The 27,153-nt window shown below is 41.4% G+C and overlaps 1 long non-coding RNA gene across 1 annotated transcript in view; it reads left to right on the top strand.

Moving 5' to 3' along the window:
- Window positions 1-26,624, top strand: part of LOC120523100 — a 44,978-nt gene extending 18,354 nt beyond the window's left edge. Inside the window, exons 2-3 of the long non-coding RNA XR_005632557.1 lie at window positions 16,496-16,738; window positions 26,587-26,624. This is a non-coding gene — a long non-coding RNA (uncharacterized LOC120523100). The remainder of the gene's footprint in view (window positions 1-16,495; window positions 16,739-26,586) is intronic.
- Window positions 26,625-27,153: the final 529 nt, after the last annotated feature.

Genomic DNA, 27,153 nt, shown 5'->3' with positions numbered 1-27,153 from the left:
CGTATTTTCCCACCAACTCTAAATTAACTAAACATTTTTGGCAGGTGAAGCTATCTGCACTGTCGGCCGGAAAACCTGAGCTGTACATACTGCAGGACACACAACATATAAACGTGCCCTCGATGGGCAGAGAGCAGATAGAACTTACATTAAATGTTGAAGTCATCTTTGCCGTTTTATAGGTGCTTCGCGCTTTCCGTGTTCAGCTGAATCGCTACGAGACCGTCGGCTTTAGGTTTCCACCACCCGCTGAGCAATCAACTTTAATTTCTCACTGCCGGTTATTTCTACTGGTCAGCTGCCAGGTGAACTTGCTCGGGTGCTTGTGAAGGGCTGCGTGCCTGTGGGAGATGCCGCTGCTCTCTCTGTGCTTCTGCTTGCTGATCCGCTCTGTGCTTCCGCTTGCTGATTAGCGTATGTGCAGCCAATCATGCAGATGGAGATGCCTCTTTTTTTTAGAAACTTTGAACTTTGCAGTAAAGACTAATATCATTATTAACTAATCTTAACCACTTTTGGAAAGGCAGGATATTTAACAAAAACATGCTAATGGGAACCCTGAAGTTCATATTAGATGTTTATCCAGTTGGTAGCATTTGCTGGGACTCATTCACTTGGGTTTTTGGCAGCTGCAGGCATTTGCTCCAGCTCATTTTAAAAGGGTTCTTTCCAAGGTTATTAAAGTTAACGAAAACTAAAATTAAAACTAAACTATTACTAAAAAAACATTGTCGTAAACTGAAATAAAATAATTACCAAAATCCAAATAAAATCTAAATCTAAATCTACTAAATTAAACTATTAAAGTAGCTGGAAAGACTAACTGAAATAAAAGAATAATTTACTACAAATAGTTTTAGTTTTCATTTTTGAATGAATATTCTTGCTGTTAGTCTTCAGCCCTTGTAACTTTTGACTCTAAAACAGAAAGTCATCCCTCACGAGCCTCCCGCATATATTTATCAAGTGAATGGCGGCTGGTGACAGAGGGCGGGTGTTCACACAGCTTTTGCGGTGACAGAGTAAGCTGAATACGGGCACGTAAAGCGAATGAAATAGAAAGCGACTTACATGCTGCCTTTCTTTGCGCTTCTTGTATATCAACATGTAATTCAAATGCTTAAAATCGGAATGTGCTGGTCAACAAAACCTTTACTGTATGGATTGGATAGAAAAATCACGAGTGAGTAATGTTTCAGTTTACTTCTCAGGTGACTGCATTTTATTCAAAATAATTTAGCTGCCACTTTGCACAGGAAACATCCTTTCTGAAAATAAAATGGCACTGATCAAGAGACTGACTAGGTCATCATACAAGATCAGCATATTGTTGCTGACTAATCACTTTTGCTCATTAAAAAGTCGTTTAACAACAAAGCGACACAAACCATGTAAATTTTCTGAGCTGGCAATGTCTCTACTAAACTACAGATAGGTAGGCGAAAAGAGTCTGGCAACTGCTGAAAAACTAAACATTGTAATGTTTATTCATTAATGTTTTTTTAGTTTATATTCACAGCTTAAAATACCTGATATTGTGAAAATAATCCAGTAGCAGCATCTTGTTTTAAAATGTCTGTCCCCTTTTTCAAATTCCCTGTCTCTCTCTCTCTCAAAACAGATAGATGAAATATATTCTTTTTGTTCTTTGCATCAGCCATATCATGCATATTGCATATTATGGATTTTTCCTGCCTTGCTTTCAAATCTGCTGGTGCAGGCTTCAGGTTTCCTGCGATCCTGCTCTGGATAAACAGGTTTATATAATGTATATATTTTTCCTAATCTCAGATGCTGTTTCTGTCGATTTGTGGCTGTTATAGGTTTACTGTTCTTATGTGTGGGCAGCACGGTGGCTCAGTGGAACACAGTACAATCTACTTTCTGATTTTTTATATCTTTTCAGGCCTGCAGGTGGCAAAATTCTGCCTATAAAACAATCAATATGGCTGGTAGAAAATAAATAAACCCAGTATGGGAGATTTTTGAATGCAATATTGAAGGCATTCATTATAAGCACATTGTCTTGGAGCAGGATATGTTGTGTGCTATAGACATTTAGAGTAAAAAAACCTCAAACATTAAAATTCATCTAATTTCATTACAAATTGACCCTTTCTGAGCAATTAAAGGAAAAAATGAAAGGTGTCAACAGTTAGCACACGTTTGTTCAGCACAAATGACACAGAAAATATTTAAAAAATTAATAAATTGTTCATATTCAGTATCTGGTTTTGATTATGCTTGTTTTTAATCAGACAAAAACATAACCAGATAGTAAACCATGTAGTGTAGTAAGCTTCTGCAACCATTAAACTAATATTAACTATTAAGTATACAGTTCTGATTGTCATTCAAAACTAGTAGCTCTTTAACCATTCCATAATTACTAAAACTAAATTAAAACATTATCTCATCACCTCTAATGCTTAGACACCAGTATAAATTCTGAAAGCACTTATTCCTAATACTAGCATTTGTTAGATGAGTTGAAATATATACTGTATGGTCAATGAAGGGTCCTCCTCTTACCATCAGTAAGTGCTGTCCATAACTGAAGGACAAGTAAGGAGACAAATTAACTACACACAGGAAAAGCTGCAGGCTCCGAAAGACCCAGTCCTTGAGTTCTTAAGGCCTGTGCTGCCCAACTTTGTGGTATCCTCTGTCACCTTGTTCAAGCTGGCCCTAAAAGTCCAGAACGTGCCACTGCTGTGGAAAACATCCAGCATTGTTAAAATCCCAAAAACTGCAGATGTTTCTTCACCGAATGACTACAGACCAGTGGCACTTATGTCTTATATCATGAAGACCTTTGAGAGACTGGTCCTGAACTATACATGTCCTTTTGTGGTAGACCACCTGGACCCACTTCAGTTTGCCAATCAGACAAAGGCTTAAGTGGAGGATGCAATCATCTATCTGCTCAACAACACTTATTCTCACCTGGAGCTGTCAACACTGTGAAGATAATATTTTTTTGATTTATCCAGTGGCTTCAATACTATCTAGCCATCCCTGTTAAGTGGTAACCTCAGAGATATGCAGGTGGATGAGCCTGTGTTGTCCAGGATAATCTCCTGTCAAGGAAGACTGCAGTGTGTGAGGCTTAAGGACTGTGTTTCTGATAGGATGTGATCAACACTGGAGCACCACAAGGAACAGTCCTGTCTCCATTTCTCTTCATTCTATACACCATGAAATATAAATATACCAGGTCATGTCACTTGTAAAAATTCTCAGATGATTCTGCATTTATGGGGTGTATTGATAAGGAGGATGAGTCAGAGTATAATAGTCAGGTGGAGAGCTTTGTATCTTGGTGCAAAGGTAATTGCCTCTATCTTTACATCAGCAAAACCAAGGAGCTGGTTATGGACTTGGGCCGTACCAAAGAACTTCTATGTCCAGTCACTATTCAGGTGTTGGATGTACAGGTTGTCCACTTCTACATGTACTTGGGGGTCTGCACCAATGACAGAAGAACTGTATAAGAAAGAGCAGATCAGACACTTGTTTTTTAGTAGACAGTGCTCCTTTAATGTGGAAAGTGACATCCTTCACATCTACTAGAACTGCCAGTGTGATTTGCTATGCTGTAGTGTGCTGGGCTGATGACATTACTTCAAGAGGGGCACACTGAAATCAACAGACTAATTAAAGGGACAAGCTCAGTTTTAGGACACACTCTGGATCCCCAGGAGGTTATAGCAAAGGAGAGAATTAAAACAAAACTGAGTGCCATTATGAGCAATGCTACACATCCTCTCTCTAACACACTAACACTGAGGACTTTCAGCCAACAAATCAGCAGAAGTGTGTCAAAAAACACTACTGTGGCTCCTTTATACCAACAGCAATACGTCTCAATAATGCCTCACTGGGACTGAGACTGTGACTGTGACTGCCAAGTCAGAGGTTTTCTTTCATTTTGTTTTTTTCCTTTTTTTAGTCATTCTGATGTGTGGTCAGACTATTGTGTATGCATATCTATCTATCTATCTATCTATCTATCTATCTATCTATCTATCTATCTATCTATCTATCTATCTATCTATCTAATATAAGGAAATGTACTTAACCTCACTTCCAAGCTTAGTCAGAAACTTTTGGGTAACAAATGACATATTTTCTGTAAATTTGACTTGGGTTAATAAGAAAACTAAAGCTAGCAGTTAGCTCTTTGGTGTGCTTAGCAATAATTACTCTAGATTGCTCTTGACTAAATTAAAATATTAGGTTTATCAAGACAAAATTGACACCCAGCTTTCAGTAAAATTGTCAAGGTTCTGCATACATATGAGAGAACAGATTAAATAGCTTAGTTAGAACTCATGTCTGACTGAATGACATAGCTTAGGGAGAAACAATTTTACTCTATCCAGAATGCCTTAAGACAGTACTCATTCAGGTGGGCTAAAATAGTGTTTATTGGTGTACAAATAAATCAACATGGAAGGTTTAATACTGACATTCTGTATAAGAGCTTTTGAATTTCCTATTTTCAGAACATGACTTTTAAGGTCCTATTTATGCTGTGATTTTATTGTAACTAGCAACGCATTGCCTTTAATGTTGCTAAGTCAAGGCAAATTGATTTCAGAATTGCTATAGTGTGCTTAGTTATTTGACTTTAATCATTCTGAGCCCTTATGATGAGACAAATTTTAAAAGCTATTCTTGTTTTATTGTGCTTGATCATGCCACCTTGTTGCCCTCTGGCTACATTCAAAACCAAAGCTGTCAATGCATCTTTACATTTATTTTGCACTGAATGTCTGTACTGTGGTAAGTCTCAAATGGAGGAGGCAATGTGACAAAGCTCTCCATAACCATGTTTATGAGTAAAGGCTGATATGATACTGAAAGAGGGGTTCTTGTGGTGAATGTTGAGAACTGTTTGGTCCAATTTTTTTATAAATAGTTGGATATGACAGTATCCCACTGTGTGTGGATGCTCTTACAGAAAAATCTTATGACTTTAGTTATAATTGGTTAAATACTCATGTATTCCATGTCTTGCTTGTCCAGTGCAGCAGCGACTTGTAAATGGTTTGGATAAAAGCACCTGCTAAATACATACATGTATTCTTAAACATGCTTAATTCAAATCTGGATAGCAGGGGCCATAGTCTATCCTGGAAGCTCTGGCCAAGGTGGAAAATAGGATAGGACACCACAGGGCACACGCATGTGCACACTGTCATTCAGGCCAAGTTAGAGCTGCTCATCAATCTAACCTGAATATCTTTAAGGATATGAAAACCCACATAGACATGCAAACATGACAAAAAATGACCTGGTGCAGAATTCAAACTCAGGACACTAAGTCTGTGCCACCATGCAGCCCATCTGTTAAAGAATTACATTTAACTATTAGATGAGATATGAGAAAACCTTCATTTTCAAAGGTTTTGGGTGAAGCTGGTTGAATCAGCAAGAATTTCACTAAGTAGGGACGTATCAAGTTAGGTTCAAAATGATGATACAAAATAGGAGCCGGACCAAACAATACCATTACAATAAGAAAACTACTGTATAATAGAAAAAGTGCTGACATATGGAGGTAGGTCAATAATTTATAGTAAATGCACCAGCAGTTAGTATTATAGGGAAACAGATGCAGATGTATAACAAAGAGGGGTGAAGTTTAACTTAGTCATTCAGCCCAAGAGACAGTAGGAGGGAGACCGATAATATTAAGTATGGCACTGTGATACCTAATATGGGGGGCAGAGTATATCAGATTTGCTACTTGATACTTTACAGTTGAGCAGAGGTTCAGGGCTGCAGAAACAACAGGGGTTGATAGAAGAAAATTTATGAAGATTTCCCCAGAAGTTCCAGGGGTATTCCTGACAAGTGAAATATTCCAGGATGGTTCTCCCAGTTTAAAAGGGTTCAAAGGGATTTCAGTTTCCTTTTTAAATTACATAATTATACACTTTTTAATAAACATTATATACACCAATTATAATGAAATGTTTTGAAAGGATCATGATGTCCCATGTCAAAGCAAGCATCCCTGTCACACTTGACCAGTTCCAGTATGCTTATTGCCTAAATAGGTCTACAGAAGATACCATATCTACCACACCTCACTCTGCTTTGACTCACCTGGACCTCCAAAACAGCTGTGCTATTAATTGACTATAGTTCTGCATTCAATTCAATCATCCCCTACATACTGGTTAGCAAACTCCATTCCTTAAGTCTAAATTGGATATTGACCTTTCTAATCAACAAGCCCCAGAATTCTAGGATGGGTAAACATGTCTTCTACCTTGTTTCTGAGCACAGATACACCACAGGACTGTGTGCTGAGCCCCCTGCTGTGTCCCTGTTCACAAATCTAATTTTATCATTTAATTTGTGGGAGACAACCCTATGGTAGGCAAAACTTCAAAGAACAATCAGATGGCTTACAGAGATGTTCATCATCTAGTGGCATGGACCACAAATAACAATTTAACTCTAAACATCTCAGAGACTACGGAATTGATCTTGGACTTTAGGAAGTCCATAAAATGTACACCAACCCTGTTTGCATCAATGGAGCTGAAGTAGAGGTGTCTAGCTTTAATTTCCTTTGCACTTACATCACAGAGAATCTAACTTGGACAACTAACACCTCCTCCTTAGTAAGGAAGGCTCACCCATGTCTTCACTTCTTAAGGAAGTTGAAAGAAACTCATCTGTCCTTTAAATTGCTTGTCAATTTTTACAGATGCACAGCAGAGACCATTCTAACCAGCTGCATAACTGTGTGGTTTGGCACAGTCTCTGATCAGAAAGCCCTGCAAAGGATTGTTAAAACTGCATCACACTTTCATCTGTGAAGGGACCTACACAGTGTTGCTTGCTGAGAGGGATCTGTATCATTTGTAATCCTACCCACTCTGCCCACTACGTACTGTTTTCATTCTGTCTCTCACAAGGACACTACAGGAGTATTCAGGCCTGATCCTCTTGACTAAGAAATAGCGTTTTTTCCCAGGACTGCAACATAATTAAATACTAAACAATGGCTAACAGGAACTCCTTGGAACTCTGTACTGTCTATACCTGCTAATACTTGCACATTTATTGTTTTTTGTTCTCTTTTTATATTTTTATTAGCTGTGCTACCCATCTAAGAAGGGATGAAATCAAAGTAATCACCATAAGCTCTAGCATTAATGTTTGCAGTGCACCAAGCAATGCATATGTCTCAGTTATAAGGTATTTGGTATGGGAATTGTAAAAGCAATGTTATTGTTTGTGATGTGCCATCTGTTGGAATGACAAATGCAATGCATATGTCTCTGCTATATGCGATTTGGCATAGGACAGTTAAAAGCAATGTTATTGTTTGTGATGGGCTATGTTTTGGAGTGACAAATGGTATGCATATGTCTCTGTTATTTGCCGGTTGGTGCTGGATTTGTAAAAGCAGTGTCAATGTTTGTAATGCACCTTCTGCTGGAATGACAAATACAACACGTTTTATTACTAAAAATGTTTGTGATATGCCATCCTCTCGAACAACAGAAACACAGCAACCGGATGGACACACAGACTACCAAATAGACACTTTTCCTTAAATTAAGGTGCTCGCTTTGCTCCTCGGCCATACACCACCCGGGGCACGCTACGTGCCAGCCACTTCGCGTCCTTGCTGCTCACGTTGTGAAGGAGGGGGCTGAACGCATGCTAAGGAGATATGGACGGATCAGCTGCTGGCTTGCTGCTGCAGAGCTGCGTGTTCTGCTTGTCACACAGCGCGTCGATCATTTAAAAGCCTATACAGCAGCTGTCCTTTTGTCTCACTGCCTTGTCTCACGGGACATTAAAGTGTCTTCCAAGAAGAGCATGACTCGACCCATGATATTTTCATTATAATAGAGTTACTGTATTATTATTTTTTTATTGTTGGTTATTTTTTAGCATGCATTATTTTCTCATTGTACAGATGCTCAGGCAATGTACAATGACGGTAAAATTTTAAATGAATTGAGTCGAATATAAAATAGGCAATGAGAGAAAGCACAAACTGATTTTATTATATTGTAGCGACCTGTGGTCGAGTCTTGAAGTTTTTAAAGCCGATCTCTGCCATGCACCTCTCCCAAGCTGTCGGCTAGCGGATTGCCAGCGTTATGCACGCAGCTGTACCCAGCTCTTTAAGTAACGAGCACTTGTGTCCCATACACCGCACGACTCAGAGTGTCTCGGCATTAATTGCTTAGATGAAATCTTAGCAATGAATACAGCTCTGTCCTGTTGTATCTCTTTATTCACAGATAGCCAGTAAACAAAGCTCGACATTATTGCACGGCCATTGTCAAGGTCATGCACGAAGACACATTTCACATAACCGTACTTTTACAAAATAAATAACCCCGGACGGCGATGACCCAAACCCACCCAACTAATTGAACACAAACACAACATTATTTACAAGTTAAGAAATTAATAAATACAACAGGAAAAACATTAGCAAAATCAGTGAATGTACAACCTTCCCACAATGCATCACTCCAGCAGCGCTGACTGCCGGGTCGCTACATAGCCCCCTTCCAAGAGGGTTTAGTGTCCTCACAACCCTAGTCGTTACATTCAAAATCTAATAAATATCCTGGTCGGCGACGAACACGCTTTGGCCTGCTTGACTCTCCACTACTCGTGTCAGGTTCAGTCTGGAGACTTTCAATGTCTGTCTCGACACCGAGTGTTGAGGTTGGAGAGCCACTTTGAGTTCCAATTCCTTCTGGTGCTGGGGCCAATGGGTGGTATGGTGCTAAACGATCTTTATGTAGCACCACCCGTCTGCCCCGTCCAGGCATTCGGACTCGAAAAACAACTTCCAAAATCATGTCCAGAATTTCTCCCGGTCCCTGCCAATGGTGTGTCAGTTTTGGGGACAACCCCCGTTTCCTTTGTGGGCAAAAGACCCACACTTTGTCCCCTTGCTTGAAAGTTGGACCATGAGCCCGAATGTCATATGCCCGTTTCTGACGGGCTCCAGCTCCCACTAGGGCCTTCCTGGCCAGTTGATGCACGGTGTCCAGCCGCTCTTTTAATCGTCGGAAATAGTCCGTTTCGTGACCGCCAACAAGCTCAGGCTCAGGGGGCGAGCCAAACACCAAGTCCACCGGCGTGCGCATCTCTTCCGAACATCAGCCCCGCCGGTGTGCATTGACTCGATTCCTGAACGGCCGTCCTATACGCCCACAAGACCAGAGGCAAATGTTGATCCCAGTCTCTCTGGTGTTGACTAGTGAGGATTGCAAGTTGGGCGGCCAGGGTGCGGTTAAACCGTTCGACCAGTCCATCGCTTTGAGGGTGAAGGGGAGTGGTTCGGTCTTCTTCACCCCAGCCACTGACACACCTCTTTAAACAAACAGCTCTCGAAGTTCCGCCCTTGATCGCTGTGCAGTGAACATTTCATCCAGCAATTTTTGAACGGCTGTGGAGGTACTTTGATCTGGAATGGCATATGCCTCCGGCCATTTAGTAAAGTAGTCCATCGCCACCAAAACAAAACGATTTCCGGCCTCGGTGATAGGGAAAGGACCCAGTACATCTACCCCAATCCTCTCCATGGGAGCCCCGACAAGATACTGTTGTAGTGGCGCGTGAGAGCGTTGGCCAGGTCCTTTCTGCGCAGTACAAACGTCACAGCAGTGGACGTGCATCTCCGCATCTTGTCGACATCCGGCCAATAGAATCGCTGCCGCAGACGCACTGTCTTTGCATTTCCAAAGTGCCCAGATCCAGCTGCTCCATGAACCCAACGGAGGACCGTTGTACGTAAAGCCTGGGGAACCAGAAGTTGCAAACGGTCAGTTCCCCCCCTTGGTGCCTGCCATCTTCTGTAGATCACACCATCGTGCAACTCCAGGCTGCCCCACTGCGAATGTAACAACTTGAGTTCCGGCCCCTGGGAAGACACGGTTTGCCAATCGGGCATTCCTGGGTCTCCAGCCAACCCCTTACCTTCTCTAGCACTTGGTCGTTTGCCTGTAGTTGCCGTAACTGGTCGATGGTGAATGGTTCCCCTGCTCCATCAGTGTCCTCTAGCCCGGCTGCTGCTGATGATGGTCCCATACCCCTTTCTTCTTGCCGACGACAATATCGACAGTCGTTGAGTATGCATGGTCGCCTGGAGAGGGCATCAGCATTTGCATGCTGCCGTCCTGGTCGGTGTTGCACCTCGAAATCATACTCCTGAAGTATCTCTATCCACCTTGCCACCTGGCCCTCAGGTTGCCGGAAATTTAACAGCCATGTAAGGCTAGCATGGTCAGTTCGAATCGTAAACTTAGTGCCCAAAAGGTAAGGCTTGAAGTGTCGTACTGCCAGGATCACTGCCAATAGCTCCCGCCGGGTAACGCAGTAATTTTTCTCCGGTCGACTGAGGCTGCAGCTATAGTAGGCCACCACTCTCTCTCGGTCTCCCCTTCTGTGAGAGTACTGCGCCAACCCCCACATTACTAGCGTCAGTGTCCAAAATAAAGGGTTGGTTGGGGTCAGGGTAAGCCAGGACAGGTGCACTGGTGAGAGCAGCTTTTAGTTGTTGGAAAGCGGCGGCGCAGTCCTCCGTCCACCCAAACTGTTGGCCCTTACTCGTCAGCTGGTGCAAGGGGCTAGCAATGGTTGCAAAGTTTTTCACGAATCTCCGGTAGTATGAGGCTAAGCCCAGAAAGCTCCGCAGCTCGGTGATGTTGGCTGGTGGGGGCCAGTTGCTCACGGCAGTCACCTTCGCTGGGTCGTTAGCCACTCCACTCTCGCTAACCACATGTCCCAGAAACTGAGTCTGTCGGGAGAGGAGGTTACATTTCGCGGGGTTCAACCGCAACCCGGCGCTACGAATGGCTGTCAAGACTTCCCTTAAATTGTGGACAGCCTGATCAAAGTCTCTGGCATGGATTAACAGATCGTCCAGATAGACCACACATCGGGTTCGGGGAATGTCTTTTAGGACCCGCTCCATCAGTCTTTCAAAGGTGGCCGGTGCGTTACACAGTCCAAACGGCATCACCTTGAATTGCCACAGCCCTTGTCCGATGGTGAATGCGGTTTTGTGTCGGTCCTCTGATGCCAGTTCCACTTGCCAATACCCACTGCGCAAGTCCAAGGTGCTGAACCAACAGGATCCAGCCACATAATCCAATGCATCATCGATGCGTGGCAGTGGGTATGAGTCTTTTCGAGTGACTTCGCTTAACCTCCGAAAGTCCACACAGGGGCGCCAACCCCCCGTTTTCTTCCGTACCATGACCATTGGTGCAGCCCTGGGGCTGTCCGAAGGCTCAATAACGTCTTTGGCTGCCATCTCACAAATCATTTCCTCGGCAGCTTGACGCCGCAAGAGGCAATCGGTGGGGCGCAAACGAATGGGAGCGCATGGCCAGTGTCTATGTGGTGTTTCACTAAATTCGCTCTAGTACAGTCCTCCTCTCGAGCCGCAAAATGTCCACAAAGTCTCTCAAAAGTTGTTGAAGTTGCTCCTGCTGTGGCGCTGCTCAGATGTTCCCCACTTCGACGCCCACCTCTACAGCGCAACTGTCTCAGCTGATGGGTGGTCGCGTGAGGAAAACCGTTGGGAAGCACTGGTCTGAGCTGCAACATTCTCCTGGGGGTCCTCTTGAGTCTCTGCATCTTCCAACAACGGTCGGGAGCCAGTGAGCCGTGGTATCCAGGCAAATCCAAGCCAGCAGCCCTTCCAGGACGGTTCCAGCCCGATTGGAGCGACACAGTCTCATTACCTAGGCAGAGGACAGCCCTAGACACATCAACACATGCTCCCCAGTGGGCCACCAAGTCCAACCCCATAATGCACTGATCTTTAATGTCCAAAGCCAGAATTCGTGGTTGGTCTGGCTCGTCCCTACCAACACAGATAACAGTTTCTTTCCGGGCATTACTGTCCGCTCACCCGTAACAGTGCGTAGTTCGCTATTTGTGGGGGTCCAGCCCTCTGGAAGAAGACTAGCTGTTTCTGGCAACACTCCTTTTCTTAGCAAACAAATAGTGGACCCCGTTTCCACTAAAGCACTGCATGGCCGTCCATCAATAGTGCAGTCTAGGTATAGTCCAGTGGAAAATCCACAGCCCAACTTTGAAGCAGTCTCTGTTGAGGGGTGCTGAAAACGGAGCGAGGGTCCCCTCACGGCCTCACCCCGATGTCGCTTCCCGCGGTGATGCTGTACGAGGCAACGGACTTGGGGCAGGGCAATCCCTGGCAAAGTGCCCTGGTTCTCCGCGATCGAAAACAGCAGTCCACTCGTTGTCTCTGTCGGGGTTGATGTTGATTGGGCGGCTGACCTCCACTACCTCAGACAGGTCCCCTTCCGCCTTCGCTCAACTGCTCTTGTTAGTAGACTCGGTGTGGCGTTCGCCTTGTCGGTGACTCAGCCTGTAGTACTTCTTCAACCCGCCAGCCTCTTTTAGTGCCTCGCCAAATCTCGGGTGACGATAGACAGACATGCTGGCGAAGACGCTCTGGTGTGAGGCCCGCAGGAAAGCATGAAGACTGAGTTCTTCCCTCACTGCTGTCGAGAAAGTAGGGTAACCTTTTCGTATATACCCTGACGCCAGCGGCAAAGGCTCCTACACTCTCACCTTCATGCCGACGTCGGCTAGTCAGCTTTTCTCTGCTGCATTCTGCTGAAGTTCTTTGTCCAAAGCGACGGGTGAGAGCAGCGGTGAGAGCCTGAAGATCACGACACTCTTCCGATGACAGATCAATGAGTACCTGAAGTGCGGGACCCTCCAAGGCAAGGGCCAAGTGTGTCGAGGCTTCCTCGCGTTCCACTCATTGTGTATCGCGCCAGATCCACTTGTGCGAGGTATGGTTCTAAAGGAGTCAATCCGCTGTATCGCGGCAGCTTAGCAGGTGACCGTGAGAAGCGGACCGTCCGACTGGTAACCTGGGGTATCGCTGCGGCAGCCGACGGCCCCCTCTGGCCGTGCTCAGAAGATCGCAACACTGTCCGGGGAATACTGGTACCATCAGGCCGGTCTGCCGCTTTCCTCCGCACAGCTCCGCTGATCAGGCGCTCTAACGTAACGCTGTTCTCTAAGATGGCACTCTAATTCTTCAAGACTCTGTTCCATAACGGCGTCTTCTAAACAGCCTGGTCTCCCACTTCTGACACCAATGTAGCGACCCGTGGTCGAGTCTTGAAGTTTTTAAAGCCGATCTCTGCCGTGCACCTCTCCCAAGCTGTCGGCTAGCGGATTGCCAGCGTTATGCACGCAGCTGTACCCAGCTCTTTAAGTAACGAGCACTCGTGTCCCATACACCGCACGACTACGAGTGTCTTGGCATTAATTGCTTAGATGAAATCTTAGCAATGAATACAGCTCTGTCCTGTTGTATCTCTTTATTCACAGATAGCCAGTAAACAAAGCTCGACATTATTGCACGGCCATTGTCAAGGTCATGCACGAAGACACATTTCACATAACCGTACTTTTTACAAAATAAATAACCCGGACGGCGATGACCCAAACCCACCCAACTAATTGAACACAAACACAACATTATTTACAAGTTAAGAAATTAATAAATACAACAGGAAAAACATTAACAAAATCAGTGAACGTACAACCTTCCCACAATGCATCACTCCGGCAGCGCTGACTGCCGGGTCGCTACAATATATATTAAATATATATTAATACTTATATTAATAAGTTAGAAATTGTGATTCTTTACCCTCTACTTTGTAATTTTTGTTGGAAGTTAATTAAGCAGAGGTGATCCATTAGTTACTTCTACACGCTCTCCTAAAGGCTGAAATTTGCCCCCATCAGGCCACTGCTTCATGCACTACATATTGTATGTCACAGACTGAATGCCCAGCATCTTTTACTCTCTTCATCTTTGGAGAACAAGGACCTCCCTACACAGGTGTAGTACTGATTTGTTTACAGTAAAGTTTCATACACTAGCTATCAGAACTTCCGTCTCAGAAACTGGGATAAATGGGAAGCCTTCCACCATGGCTTTGGAAGGTGAATACCTTCCTGTCTTCACTGGCAATGGAGTCCATTTCTCATCTCAGGTTGGTACTTTAGAACAATGTCTCAATGTCTTTTCAATCCTTATGATTGTCTTGTATCAGATCTAAGTCTTCAGACTCCAATAAGTACCCTGGTCTAGGCCACATTTAGGGCTTTGTATAAAATATTTCAGCAACTATAGCATGCTAGAATACTTTCCTTGTCTCTCAGATATTGATATTAAAATAAACATTTCAGAGGAGAAGGTGGACGGTTAAGAATATATTCCATGCTCATTATTTTAATTTAGAGCAGCATTGCGGTGCAGAGGTTAGTGCTGCTGAATTATAGCTCTTTTCTCGATTGAAGGGACTTCTAAATTGTGCTTTCATCCAAACACCCTTTTTTTTGTGGGTCATGTAAGGACTTTTCTTCCCAAAGACATACCAGTCTGGTTGAAAGGAGTCTTTCATTTTTTTCTCAGTCTGAATGACTAGACTCTGACATGCAGTTAATTGAAATTCAAATTTATTCTCAAGTGGCAAAGTGCTATCAGCACATGCTCCCATCCTGTACATAGAGCAATGAAATTCTTATTTACATTTCCTCCACCAATTACTGTCAGTAATACAAAATCAGCATTGTCTGTATAAATGGAAGGGCTGATTTACCTGGCAGAAAAAAAAAATCTATTTGAACAATGTGCTTAATTGAAACACTTCAGTTGAAGACCTGGCTGGGATAAAAAACCTGCAACCACAGTGAAGTTCCCAGTCATTAGATATAAGCTTCAGAATCTCAAGTGGAATAATACAAATTCTGAAAGGCCATTTAGTTAGCCACAAATATGAGATAGCTTCAGTGCCCGTGAGGTTAGTTGTGCCGAGGAAAGAATTGCAAAATAAAGGGAGGACTGGCATTACTGGAAATCTGCATTTTAGAGTAGAATATTCCCCCACCACAACAGTTGCTTGGTATACATCTCTAATTTAATGTCCATATTCTGCATCTTCCAGCTACTCAGTCATCTCCTTGAAATGTAGTGCTTTAGTATCTGTTGAAATTCTGACTTGATATCACTTACTGTATAAGGCCAGTCAGTGGCCTACAACATGATTCTGTCTGAGAGCATGTCAACTGCTAGATCTTGTCACCTTGAGCATGTCAGAGTAAACCATTAGGAGTTACAGGGGATGACAAATTACATGATTGCCATATGACTCCTCGATCCAGTCTCAGATTTTCAAACACAAGTTCACTCCATTCTTACAACCAATTAACACAGTGCCCGGCAGAACTGATGCCTATGCAAATGGTTTCCAGGTATGGTGAGTTCATCTGCAGTCCCCGTCCATGTTTTTTCTTTATCCATTCTGTCATGGTATAGTAAACACAAGACAAAGGACAGATAAGCCTTTTTTCTCTTATCACAGTCGAAAGACACTTATTTCCCTTTTTTCCTTATGACCACAGTTTATGAAATGTACTTCCATCCTCGTTGGTTGTCAGCTCTCAGACCTGTGGCTTGTTACAGACTGCTTTGACTGAGACTCTGAGGATGTGAACAGGGCTGCTTAATTCCCACTGCATCAATCATTGTCATTTTTATAGAAGCACTGTGTCAAGCAACAAACTATCCAACCACTTGGTGTTAAGGGCTTGTTCTTGAGCTTCAGAGTGGTCAACTCTTCATCGCTTCTTGGGGGATGATCTAACAACAGGTCAGAGCATGAAAATCGTTGCGATTTTTGGATGGCAGGTTGAACTGTAATATTCAGACCTGAAGATGTGTAAGAGCACCCAACTGGAACAAAGAAAAACATTCAATTAATAATAGCCATGCAAAGCTTAAGGTTTAAATTTGTGATGATGTATTATTTCAGCCATACAAAACCAAGTACAGTATGTGAAACAGCTGAAAATGGAAAGTGAAAAACAATATTTCAAAGAAGACACACATAGCTGGCTTGAACAGCACTGTAATCCTGGAAACATTTATAGTCACAATACACATGGTTTTCCTGAAGCCAACAGTGCTTATAAAAAGGTATTCAACCCCTTGGTAGTTTTAACATTTTATTATTATATAAAATTGAATTACATTGGATTTAATTTGCCTTTTCTTGGCATTCATCAACAGAAAATGATTTAATGTCAAAGTGAAAACAGATCGCTCAGTTAATTACAGCTATAAAACACTAAATAATTCATTGCATAAGTATACCCCCCTTCATATCAGTAATTAATAGATGCAACTTTGGCAGCCATTACAGCCTTGAGTCAGTGTGGACAGGAATCTATCATCTTTGCACATCAGGGTACTGCAGTGTTTTCCCATTGGTCTTTGCAAAACTGCTCAAGCTGTGTCAGGTTGCAGAAACCACATAGTCGATGACAAACAGAGTAGCTTCTACATCTACATCAGGACAAGCCCAGCTTTTTAGCTACAGCCTTATGTAAATTCCAGTTTTTGCATAGTTCTCTTTCTTTGTTCCGTGTTTAGGTCTGCATGCAACAATTGGCAAGAAACAAAAGTACTGAAGCATTGCGATGTGTTGCCTGGTGGACAAGGCATGGAGCAGGAAACATGGATCGACAGTGGGGTACAGAAGGAAGTGCAGAGTCACAGTAAACCCTGAAAATTTAATGGATGTCCTATAAGAATTAAGGGAATGGGAAGAACAGAAAGAGATAATGAACAGTGACCTGGAAGGAAATCAGCAGCATTTCTTCAGGACATTACAAGGTGGGCGACTCAAGTAGAAATAAAGTGAATCTGACCATTCATATATAGAGTGAGGCATAGAGGGTTGTAAAGTTAAAAGACTTCCAGGTCTACAGAGGGCAGAACCATGCTGAGAAGATTAGGGCAGAGCTGCATGATGTGTACTGGACTTATTAAGACAATTGAAGGCCAAGGGGTGCAGTAACACTAGGAGAATCTATAGGGACCAAAAGCTTGGTCAAACAGTTCCAAAAGAAGAGCCAAATCTGACCCTGGAAATGATTCTGGGATAAGGTTTAAAGCCAGAAAGTGTAAAATTTACAATGTAAATCTAGAGGTGGGATCGGGCAAAGGATCACCTTGTGAGTGGAAAAGTGTTCTGCCAAGATGGAGTTAGCCGTCCATGAAGGAAACAGAGTAAATAGGACTGGAAGAAAGCAGGCCACGTTCAAAATAGGAAGGAGCGACGATCAATTGTCATACAAAATACCTAAGCCAGAAATTTAAGAAGAACAAGGAATTAGACTCTTTAAGAAATGTTCGCTCGGACAATTGAAAGAGGTGCAATGCTGGTGTAGCCTCCTTAGCATGCGATTGACACGAGCATCACTTTTGGAGTCATCAAAATCACATTTTCGATTTCACTGTCCATTTCAGTTTCACTGCCTGATGGCAGATTCACTTTGTCATCACTACTCGTATCACTGTCAAGAGCGTGCAACACTTGGGCTGTTAAAAAAACGTTTCTTACAAGACACCACTATCAGCCTAGGAGAAGACATGTCTGCGCCTTTGCTCTTTAACACTTGGGCCTATCATTTATGCAGGACACACTTATATTGTTTCCCAAGCAACACTCAACACTGATGTTGTTGGCACTTTTACAGCCCGAGTAACCCTCGGGTCTAACGCTTATGTGAGATGCGTCTTTACAGCTGCCCGAGTGACCCTTGGGACTAACGCTTTTAGCTCTGTTTTCTTTGCTGCCTGAGTGATGCTCAAGTCTAACGCTAAGGAGGTTAAGAAATGTCATGTCAATGACATCATATGACACAATCCTAGTAGGTTGGGCACAGAAATGAATAAAAGAGCAAGTCTTAAAACAGATGAACAAAATAAAAGTGAAATAAAAAGTGCAGTCTTTAAAACCCTAGGAAAGACTTAAAAGTAATACAATGGTTTATTTAAATGTTACTTACACCAAGTGGTTTATAGTGATGGCCAATAAATAAATTGAATCTCATGTTTTCATGCAGAATAGAGAAAAATAATATTATCATATAATGAAACCTAATAGATGCCAATGGCAGACAACAACAAATGATGTGAAAACCATGCACGGAAACAAAAAAATTCTCGTTACTCATTTTACATAATCCACGTGTCCGTTATTCCAGTTGAATGCTCAAACCATGCTAAAAATACATATTTATTACTCAAATATTAATAACATTTACTTTTGGATAAAGCAGCATGTTTTGTAAACAGTACAACACATTCCCATAATTCTGTGCTTGGCCAATAAATGAGGGGGAGAGGCAGGTGAGTCTTCAATTCAGACGCTCGATTGTATACGTGTGCATGTTTCTTCCTCATTTTCCGTAAGAGGTTTATTTAAAAATATATAAGTAAAATGACATGTTTGGAACATTGTGAGCAAATGAGTGGATGGCCTGATAAGTGAATTATGCAACATGAGTCATGGATGTTTTGGTATTGTTTGCTTTGTCTTACATTGGTCACCTACCGTGGCCATTGACACATAAACTTTCTTACCTCCTTTCTGCAGGAAAATATGACATTAAAAATTTTCCTTGACTGTCACTATAAAGCACATAGGGTATGTAACATCAAAAAGAAAATATTGTTTTTAGGTGGAGTCTCTAAGAAAAAATTATAAAGCTGAAGAAAAATGTAATTAAAAGAAGCCAGAACTGAGACAGTCAAATAGGATTTGACAGAAGTGAGTGTTTTTTATGGACCTGGAGAGGAATGCAAGTGAACAAGCTGCCCTATTTGACAAAGATGGCAATGTGATGTTGTTTCTTTTGTTTATTTACACAGTGTAATCTCCCTTTTGTTAATCCCTCCCTTGTATTCATCTGATTAATAAAACTGATGTTTTTGTGTAGTTTGCCTGTCTTGTCAGGAATGTGTAGGAGAGCTGCTACAGGTGTAGCCATGTTTAAAACAGCATACTGTTAGAATTCAGAGCTGCCAAAACACAGAAGTAGACCTCAAACCCAAATTTAGGCCGGTATTTCCACACAGTCAATGTAGGCCGTATCAATAAAAAGTAAGCCTAGCTGCAAAAATTAAAGAAGCAGGCATTTTGGTCTGTAAAGCCTACAAATTCAAGAAAGAGAAGATAATCATGAAAGTCCTTGGCCAAAACACTAAAAAACAATAACTGGTAAAATGATGATAAGAATGTTAACTCAATAAAATGATTCAAAAAGATGAAAAACACAAAACATACTGCCAAAAACCAGTTAGCAAATCATAAATAAGCCAAAAGTCCACTATATAAAAAAAGCATACAAAAATCATAAGATGATTCCCAAGAAGAGAACTGAACAACAGCAGTGGAAACTAACGTTGCAGCAACACTGGCCTTATGTGAAGCTGAGGGCGACAGCTACAAAAAACAATGTCATAAATAAAAGACTCAAAGAAAATTACAAAAAATATAAAAAAGAGAGAAAATGAGCAAGGAAAAATAAATAAAATACTAATACAAATAATTTAACAATGCTATTTATGTTAATGCCCTGCGGTGGGCTGGCATACATCCCAGAGTTTGTTTCCTGCCTTGTACCCTGTGTAGGCTGTGATTGGCCCCAGCAGACCCCCGTGACCCCATAGTTAGGATATAGTAGGTTGGATAATGGATGGATGGATGGATGGATTTATGTTAATGAGTTGTCCAAAATAAATTGTAAAAAAATGTAAAGAAACAAAGATGGAGAATAAAGCTGGGAAGGGAACTCTAGCTAAACCTTAACACATGCAGAGTTTTTCAGGGTGCATCCTGTAATTTTTTTAAGGTCAGTGTGATACTATTACAAGCTGTTTTCCCAACTCACTGTTCCAGTGGTTCTAGAATATTCAGTTTTCAAACTGCTATTGTCTACTTGCAGACAGAGGGAATAGTGTTTCTTGGAAGTATGCAGAATCCCCCATGAGAGAAAGGTCTTGTGCAAATGGAGCCACTGGAGTATATGCCATGCCTATGTGCTCAGTATACGTGATCATTTAGAGCTGCAAATGTTTGTCCTCTTCTCAAAGCTGGTTGTTGTTCTTTATTTTTGATTATTAATGAGGGATTTGTTTTAGTGTTTTTTAGGGCTAGGGATATGGAGATAGATTGAAGGTTAGCAGAAAGGTTGTTTGATTCAAAGCATAACAAGCTATATTCTATAATGATTTATACTACAAGGCCCCACACACAACAGGCTGCAATGCACTGTGTGTTCTGTCATGGCCAGCTTTACATTTGTGCTACAGTAGCTGTTCTGAGCCTTGAGCGCCCATGACCCTGTCAGAGGTCACCAGCTGTCCTTCCTTGGACCACTTTTGGTTGACACTAACTACTGCATACTGAATACTCCTCACAAGACCTACCATTTTGGAGCTGCTCTGGCCCAGTTTTCTAGCCATCACAGTTTGGCCCTAATCAAAGTCACTCAGATCTTTAAGTTTTCCCATTTTTCATACTTCCAACACATCACCTTCCAGAACTGACTGTTCACTAACCAATGCTATTCATTTCACTTGTCTGTGGTTTTAATGTGGTGGTTGATTGGCACATTACAGAGAGCAACTGCACTGTAATTTCAAACTAACTGCTTAATCAGAGACAGACTACTGCCATATGAGCTAAATCCCACGTCTGATTATGTCTGCTCTACATTAAGCTTGAAGGGGTATTAGCAGAGCTACTGACTTTGCAAAACCTATGAGGTTAGGAATTTAATATTTTGTTTGCGATTAAGTTAATAATCATGAAAATAAAGTGACGTTAGTTGGAAGTTTCAATTAATACAGAAGAGCAAACATCTGTATTTGTGTGTGTTCATTGTGATTAGAACCTGTATCTTTTTATTAATAGCTGACTGTTAAAATCCCAGAAAACAAATGAAGTAAATCATTAATTTGAAGAATCGTTAAAATGAAGCAGGGATTCCTGGCAACTTTCAGGTGTGACATCAATATAGAATACAGAATCTAGAAAAATGCATAGAAGTCCACAATAAAAACACAGATTAAAGCTACTGGTCAAGTCTGGACAATCCTGATGAATCATTAATTTATAGGGTGATTCTTACCTACACCAAATTGAGTTGTAGGAAATGGAATCCATGAAGCATCTGAAGGATCTGCAAAGAAGTCAAAAGGTAGAACATTTAGATGTGAACTTTTGGAGATGCACCACCTGTATCACAGCCAAAGTTCTATGCAAGGAGTATGGCCAAATGGCATCCTGATTATTGCCTCTTTAACCTCCCAATCGAACCTTCATGTTATACTGACTTAAGCCTGTTACCTGGTGGGGCTGGTGGCTGCTCCAACAGGTTGGAGAGCTGTGGGTATGTGTCGAGAACTTCTGCTAGCATATCCTGGAACACCTTGCAGGTGTCTTCACCCCGAACCAGCATCACATCTAGCAGATCAGTAGCTCTTTCCACAGGGTCCGCTGTTGACTTAATCCTCTGATATTCATGTTGGGCAAGCAGATCCTTGGAGTGGGCTTTCTGGAGGATATAGCTGGAATCATTCTGGAAGCAACTGATCAGTTCACACTTTTTGGACTGGATGAAAGCCCGGGCCGTGGATCTAAATTTAAAAAAGAACAGGATTAGAACAGCCCAGAAAGATATTCAGGAAACCGGAAATTGCACAGTGAGCTTTCCTTCTGTAAATCAAATCTAGAAAGAGTTGGGCTGAAACCATACCAATTTCATTTTCAAATTATGGATCTCTTTCACAGTGGGATAAACTTACTTTTTATGTTATCAGAGCAAATGGATTTGTGCTCCTTCCACTTAATTTTCTCTTTATCTGCATCTTCTCTCTTATATCTCTTACTGATTTGATTAAATGCCCAGATGCTTTTAAATGTACAGTATTTTTAACTAGACAAGCGGGCAGCCTTTAGTGTAAGACACTCTTTACAGGAAACATATGAAGAACGTCTTACCAAAGAACAAATAATACCGTTTTCTGAATTCCCCTTGGACCAGAAGACCTGTATGCACACGAGTTGAGCCCTGCATCAGCAATATATGCTGGGGATTTCCTCAGTGCATTTTCATTCTTCTCCATGTTGTGTTAAACTTAAAGCCTAAAGATCACATGACAGTTTAGAATTTCCTGTCAAATTAATGACAGGAAAATCTCTCAGCGCTGATTAGTTTGGATCTCATTTACTAAAAGTAATGAATAGCCATCTGGGCAATGATACAGTGGCCATGGCATTTCTGTGCAAATTTTGGAAATCACTAGTACTTGAGTGTGAAATACTATAAAGAGTAACCTCCCACAGAAGATGAATACTGCTCACTCTTGCCAGCTCAAAACATGGAAGGTGGGTGTACTGCCCTTCACTCCTATAGTGGCATATTGTACACCCACCGTCCTCTTGTCCAACTCACTGATTCTACAACAACCGTCCACCTTACTCCATCTGTGTTCAGCCATTTCAATCAAGACTTATCATCACATTTGGAGATTTAACAAATAAGTTCACATTTCTAAATGAACTTTGAAGACATCATTACCAGTGGCATTTTTAACATGAATAGCCTGGTAGGGCCATGCCAGAACTTTCCGTTATGTCAGCAGACTTCTTATAAACATTAACTTGTCAAATTAATAAAATCTGTTGCTGTTTTGATAATAACCCACTCAAAATTTAAGTTATTACATTTTGAACATCAAAGAAATTCAGACATTAGGATGCTGGTGCCTGACCCATCTCAATTGGCATAAGGTCATTAGCAAACCCTCTCACACTGTAATCATCTGACAAAATACAGCCATTTACATTTAAATGCTACAATAAACAGTGACAGCCTCTCAACCACCCACTCAAGTAAATCTACTGGCTATGAGCTGTCTATATTGAAAGGGCAACAACTCAAGTTTAAAACTGAACTGTGGGGTGGAAAAGGACAATCACATTCAAATAAATAAGATGAAAAACATTAAAAGAGAGAAGAGCAGATAGGACTGCACATGACAAATACACAGATCTTCCCCATTTCCTTACCGCTGTAGCTGCATTCTTTTCTGTCTGTCTGTTACTACTGAAGTAGCAGAACTTGAAACTTCTTCTTTAAATACATCCTGGTTACGTATATTTGAGGCAACACCCCAGTAGGAATTTCACTACTGCTTAAATCACGTGCAGTGGGAAAGATTATCTAGGGAACTCCCAGAGGTTGTCTACCTACTTCAGTAAGAAGAAAACCTGAACATTATTAATTTACCACAAAAAGCACAGAGAAAAAGTACAAGACTGAGAGAAGATGTCAGAGTGAGGGGTGATCCAGCAGATCAGGCCAGCAGCATCAATTTTGTAGACTTGCACCAAATTGTACTGGTCAAGTGACAGCTACGTCCATGGGCAAAGCATTCAGTAAGTCATTCTCACATTCATCTGTGATCAGGTTGCAGCCAAAAGAATAAGACTACAAGAGTAACCAGCTGAAATGAAGTCCCTGTGCATGACTGCTGGTCTTACCCAGCCACATAAAGACAATACATGAGTAGACCACTACTTACCTGAACTGAGAAGAGCCAGCTGAGGTGGTTTGGGTATGTAGTTAGAATATCTCCTTTATACCTCCCACAGCAAGTGTTCAAGGCATGGCCTGCCGAGAGAAGGTCTGGGGGAATGGCAGGGCGGGCCTAGGACACATGGGATGGATTATATTTCTTGGGTTGTCTAGGAAATGCCTAGAAATTCCCTATGAGGGGTTGGGAGAAATTGCTGAAATTAGGGTGGCTCAGCTAATCGTGTTGGTACAACAAATCTCATAAGGATAAGCAGAGTGAAAATGAAGATGATGAATAATGATACTTTTTGTGTACAGACACCCACCCTCACCATGCAACCACTTAATAAGCAAAAATAAGTTATATTGGATATTTTTCTTTTAAGTCTATGATGATGTGAAAAAGGAAATTCACCCTCTTTGAAAACTGTAGTTTTACATATCACAACATAAGTGTTAATAATATAGTCCTCAAATCTAATCTCAGGTGACTAAAAACACAGATTCTACTTGAAAATTTTTTATTTAACAAAAATAATCTAAATACAGATTCAACATTTGAGAAAGTACCATAACTGGTAGAACCACCATTAGCAGCAATATCTTGAAGTAATCCTTCCTCTACATAAGCTCCTGTCCCTTATGTAATACTGGTGAAATTTCAGCTCAATCCTCCATACAACACTCATACATTTCATTGCAGCTTGAAGACCCTTTCTTTATACTCACTTCTCTCAAGGCTCTGCCTCAACATCTTAATGATGTTAACATCCAGACCTGGATCTGGGTTGATCTTTTTCTTTTATATCCACTCAGTTGTAGGTTGACTGGTGCATTCAGATTCTTTATCCCACTGAACTCAACAAAGTTTTAGCTGTTAGACAGGTGTCCTTATAGCATTATCCAGAATACTCTGGTACAGATAAGAGTTCATCCTGGACTCAGTAATTGCAAAACAGCCACGTCCAGCGTCTGAAAAACAAATCAAAACCATCATTCTGTCAGTACTATGCTAGTGATACACACTGTTTGGGTTTTCACCGATGTGTCATTGTGCAAAATAAGTAGACCATTCCAGTTTGGTCTTGCCTGTTCAGAGAGCATGAATCTAGAGCAGAGGTCCTCAGTCACAGTCCTGGAGGGCCACAGTGGCTACAGGTTTTTGTTCTAACCCGGTTGCTTGATTAGAAAGCAATTCTTTCCAATAATTTGATTTCATGGCTTGTTAGTGCTTTAACTCTGCTATGTCAAGTCATTCTCATATCCTAGTTTTTCTTCCCCTTTCTAAGAATATCATCCAAATGATTTGAAGGCTAAAATGGATGAGTAATTCTCAGTCCTTCAGTTTTTTCTCTTCACTTTCCTTCCAAGTATTTAATTAAACCCAATAGTACATGATAAATACACACAGGTATAAATGGAGACTAGCTAAATGGAGAAATGCTGGTCTCTTTTGTCATTTGCATGTTATTGCTAATTAGAAGCAATTAAAAACCAAGAATACAGCTGTTTAAGACTAAAAATTAGCAATAAGGATTCAAAATCTTAACAAGTGAGGAAACTAAAGTGAATCAGAAGTGTTACTTGAGCAACAAGTGCTTCTTATTAAGCAATTGGTTTAGAGCAAAAACCTGAAGCCACTGCGGCCCTCCAGGACCATGATTGAGGACCCTTGATCTAGAGCAATTTTGCAAACCTAAGCGGTGCTAGCTTGTTCTTTACGGAGAGAAAGAGTTTTCTTTCTTTCACTTTTCCATGAAAGCCATACCATTTCAATTTTTTGCTGATGGCAAAGTCATGAATTGTATCATTTACAACAACCCCAACTAATTTCTATTTCTACTGTAAGTAATCCTTCTGATTGTTTGCCTTACAACCTTTCCCAGACTTATGGCAGGTACAAATGCTTCTCTGAGATTGTTGCTTTTGTATTTGCCATGTTGCTCCCATAAATCTCAGTGCTGTAGACTGAACTGATATAGGTTCACCTTTTTATTTATTGGTAACACTACAACTGATCATCAACTACTCAAGTGCACTTGATTAGAAGCACTTGGATCTAATTATGCTTTCAGCTTATATGTAAGTAATAAGATTGAACATGTTTTTGTACACCCCAAAACTACTAATATTTAATGTACAGTATAATAAAGAAATTTCAAACCAAAATTAAAATATTTATAGATGCAACAAAGAAACAAAACTATCTACAAAAATGCAAAAAGAAAAGAAAATAAACTAAAGAACAAAAAACAAGTACACTAAATCCAAAATCAAAAACCTGAAAAAATTAAAGCAGTCCAAAGACCAACAGATGTCCAAATGGGGATTCACAAAAGAGAGCTGAAGAACAAGTTAGCCAATGCCACACAACTTAAGTAATGGCAACAGGTGCCTTAAACAGAGCTATCATGTAACACCTGAAGGTCCTGGAGTGATTTAGGGAAAAAGATCTGGGAAAAAATACAAATAACACAAACAAACTTTTGCAAAAGAAAAACAAAAAAGACTAGAAAACAAAACAATAAAACAGCCCTTAAATTGATGTGCTGTTTATCACCTGAGGTTCGGTTTAGTTAAGTTTAGGGACTGGTAAGGTCTAGATGAATGTTAGTTACTGTAAATATCCTGACATCTAAAGGCATGCAATTGAAAGTTGGTGTATTTAGTTTTCATCTCTATCTACTGATCCATCATTACTTGGTTTTTCTTTTTAAAGTTTTCATAGAGTTTCCTTGGCCTTTAAAAATATTTGAGACATTGTTTAGGAGTTTTAGAGGTCAAGAAATCTAGTCATTTTATTTATTTTTAGAACAGATCAGTTTTTCGTTGTGTTAAAAATGAATATTATTCTCTTGCCACCCCATTTTGGTTTTATTATGAGTGCCTCAGTACGGTGATCCTTGTTATCTATGTTGCCAGACAGTTGCCAGGTAAGGTCAAACAGGAGTGTGTGACGTGTGACATCCCAGGCTGGTGGCACGTGACGTCTAAGGAAGAAGAAGAACACTGAGATCTGGTCCTTGACGATGACTACACTGGCTAACTCTAACTCTGACACTGACTGAATTTTTCTATTTTGTATCTTAGATATTGTGGGCTTGGGCCGGCTTGTCATCCCAGCCAATACCCCCAGGCCGCCAGATGGAGCTCTCCCTGCAGTATGGAGGTGCCCCGAACACCAACAGGGAGTCATGGACTATGTAGTTTTTATACACGACCCTGCTGGATACCACAGTGGCCACAAGAGGGAGCTGCAGGGAGGACCGAAGACTAATTCGTGCCCTATAACCCGGAAGTGCGTCATAGGAAGAGCAACGTGCTTCCGGGGTGAGAAGAAGGACTTGTACCTGACCTAGAAGTGATAAAGAATCAAGTGGACTGGAGATTGGGAACACTTCCGGGTCAGGGAGGATAAAAGGACTGTGGGAGCTCCCAGACGGTGAGCTGAGCTGGGTGGAAGGGTGGCAACGCGTCTGGGAGAGTAGGATCGTTTATTGTTATTGATTATTGATTTGTATAAATATAGTGGAGGAGAGGGTGCTTTGTGCACTGTGGCAAATTAATAAAGTCGATTATTGGACTTTTACCTGGTGTCTAGAGTCGTGGACAGGGGTTCAAGGGAGCGATACAGACCTAATCTGTCACAATATATAA

This window comes from Polypterus senegalus, chromosome 2 (assembly GCF_016835505.1).
Source record: "Polypterus senegalus isolate Bchr_013 chromosome 2, ASM1683550v1, whole genome shotgun sequence".
Classification (NCBI taxonomy): Eukaryota; Metazoa; Chordata; class Cladistia; order Polypteriformes; family Polypteridae; genus Polypterus; species Polypterus senegalus.
The sequence above is the reverse complement of the archived record's forward strand: the minus strand, read 5'-3'. Positions and strand labels throughout refer to the sequence as shown.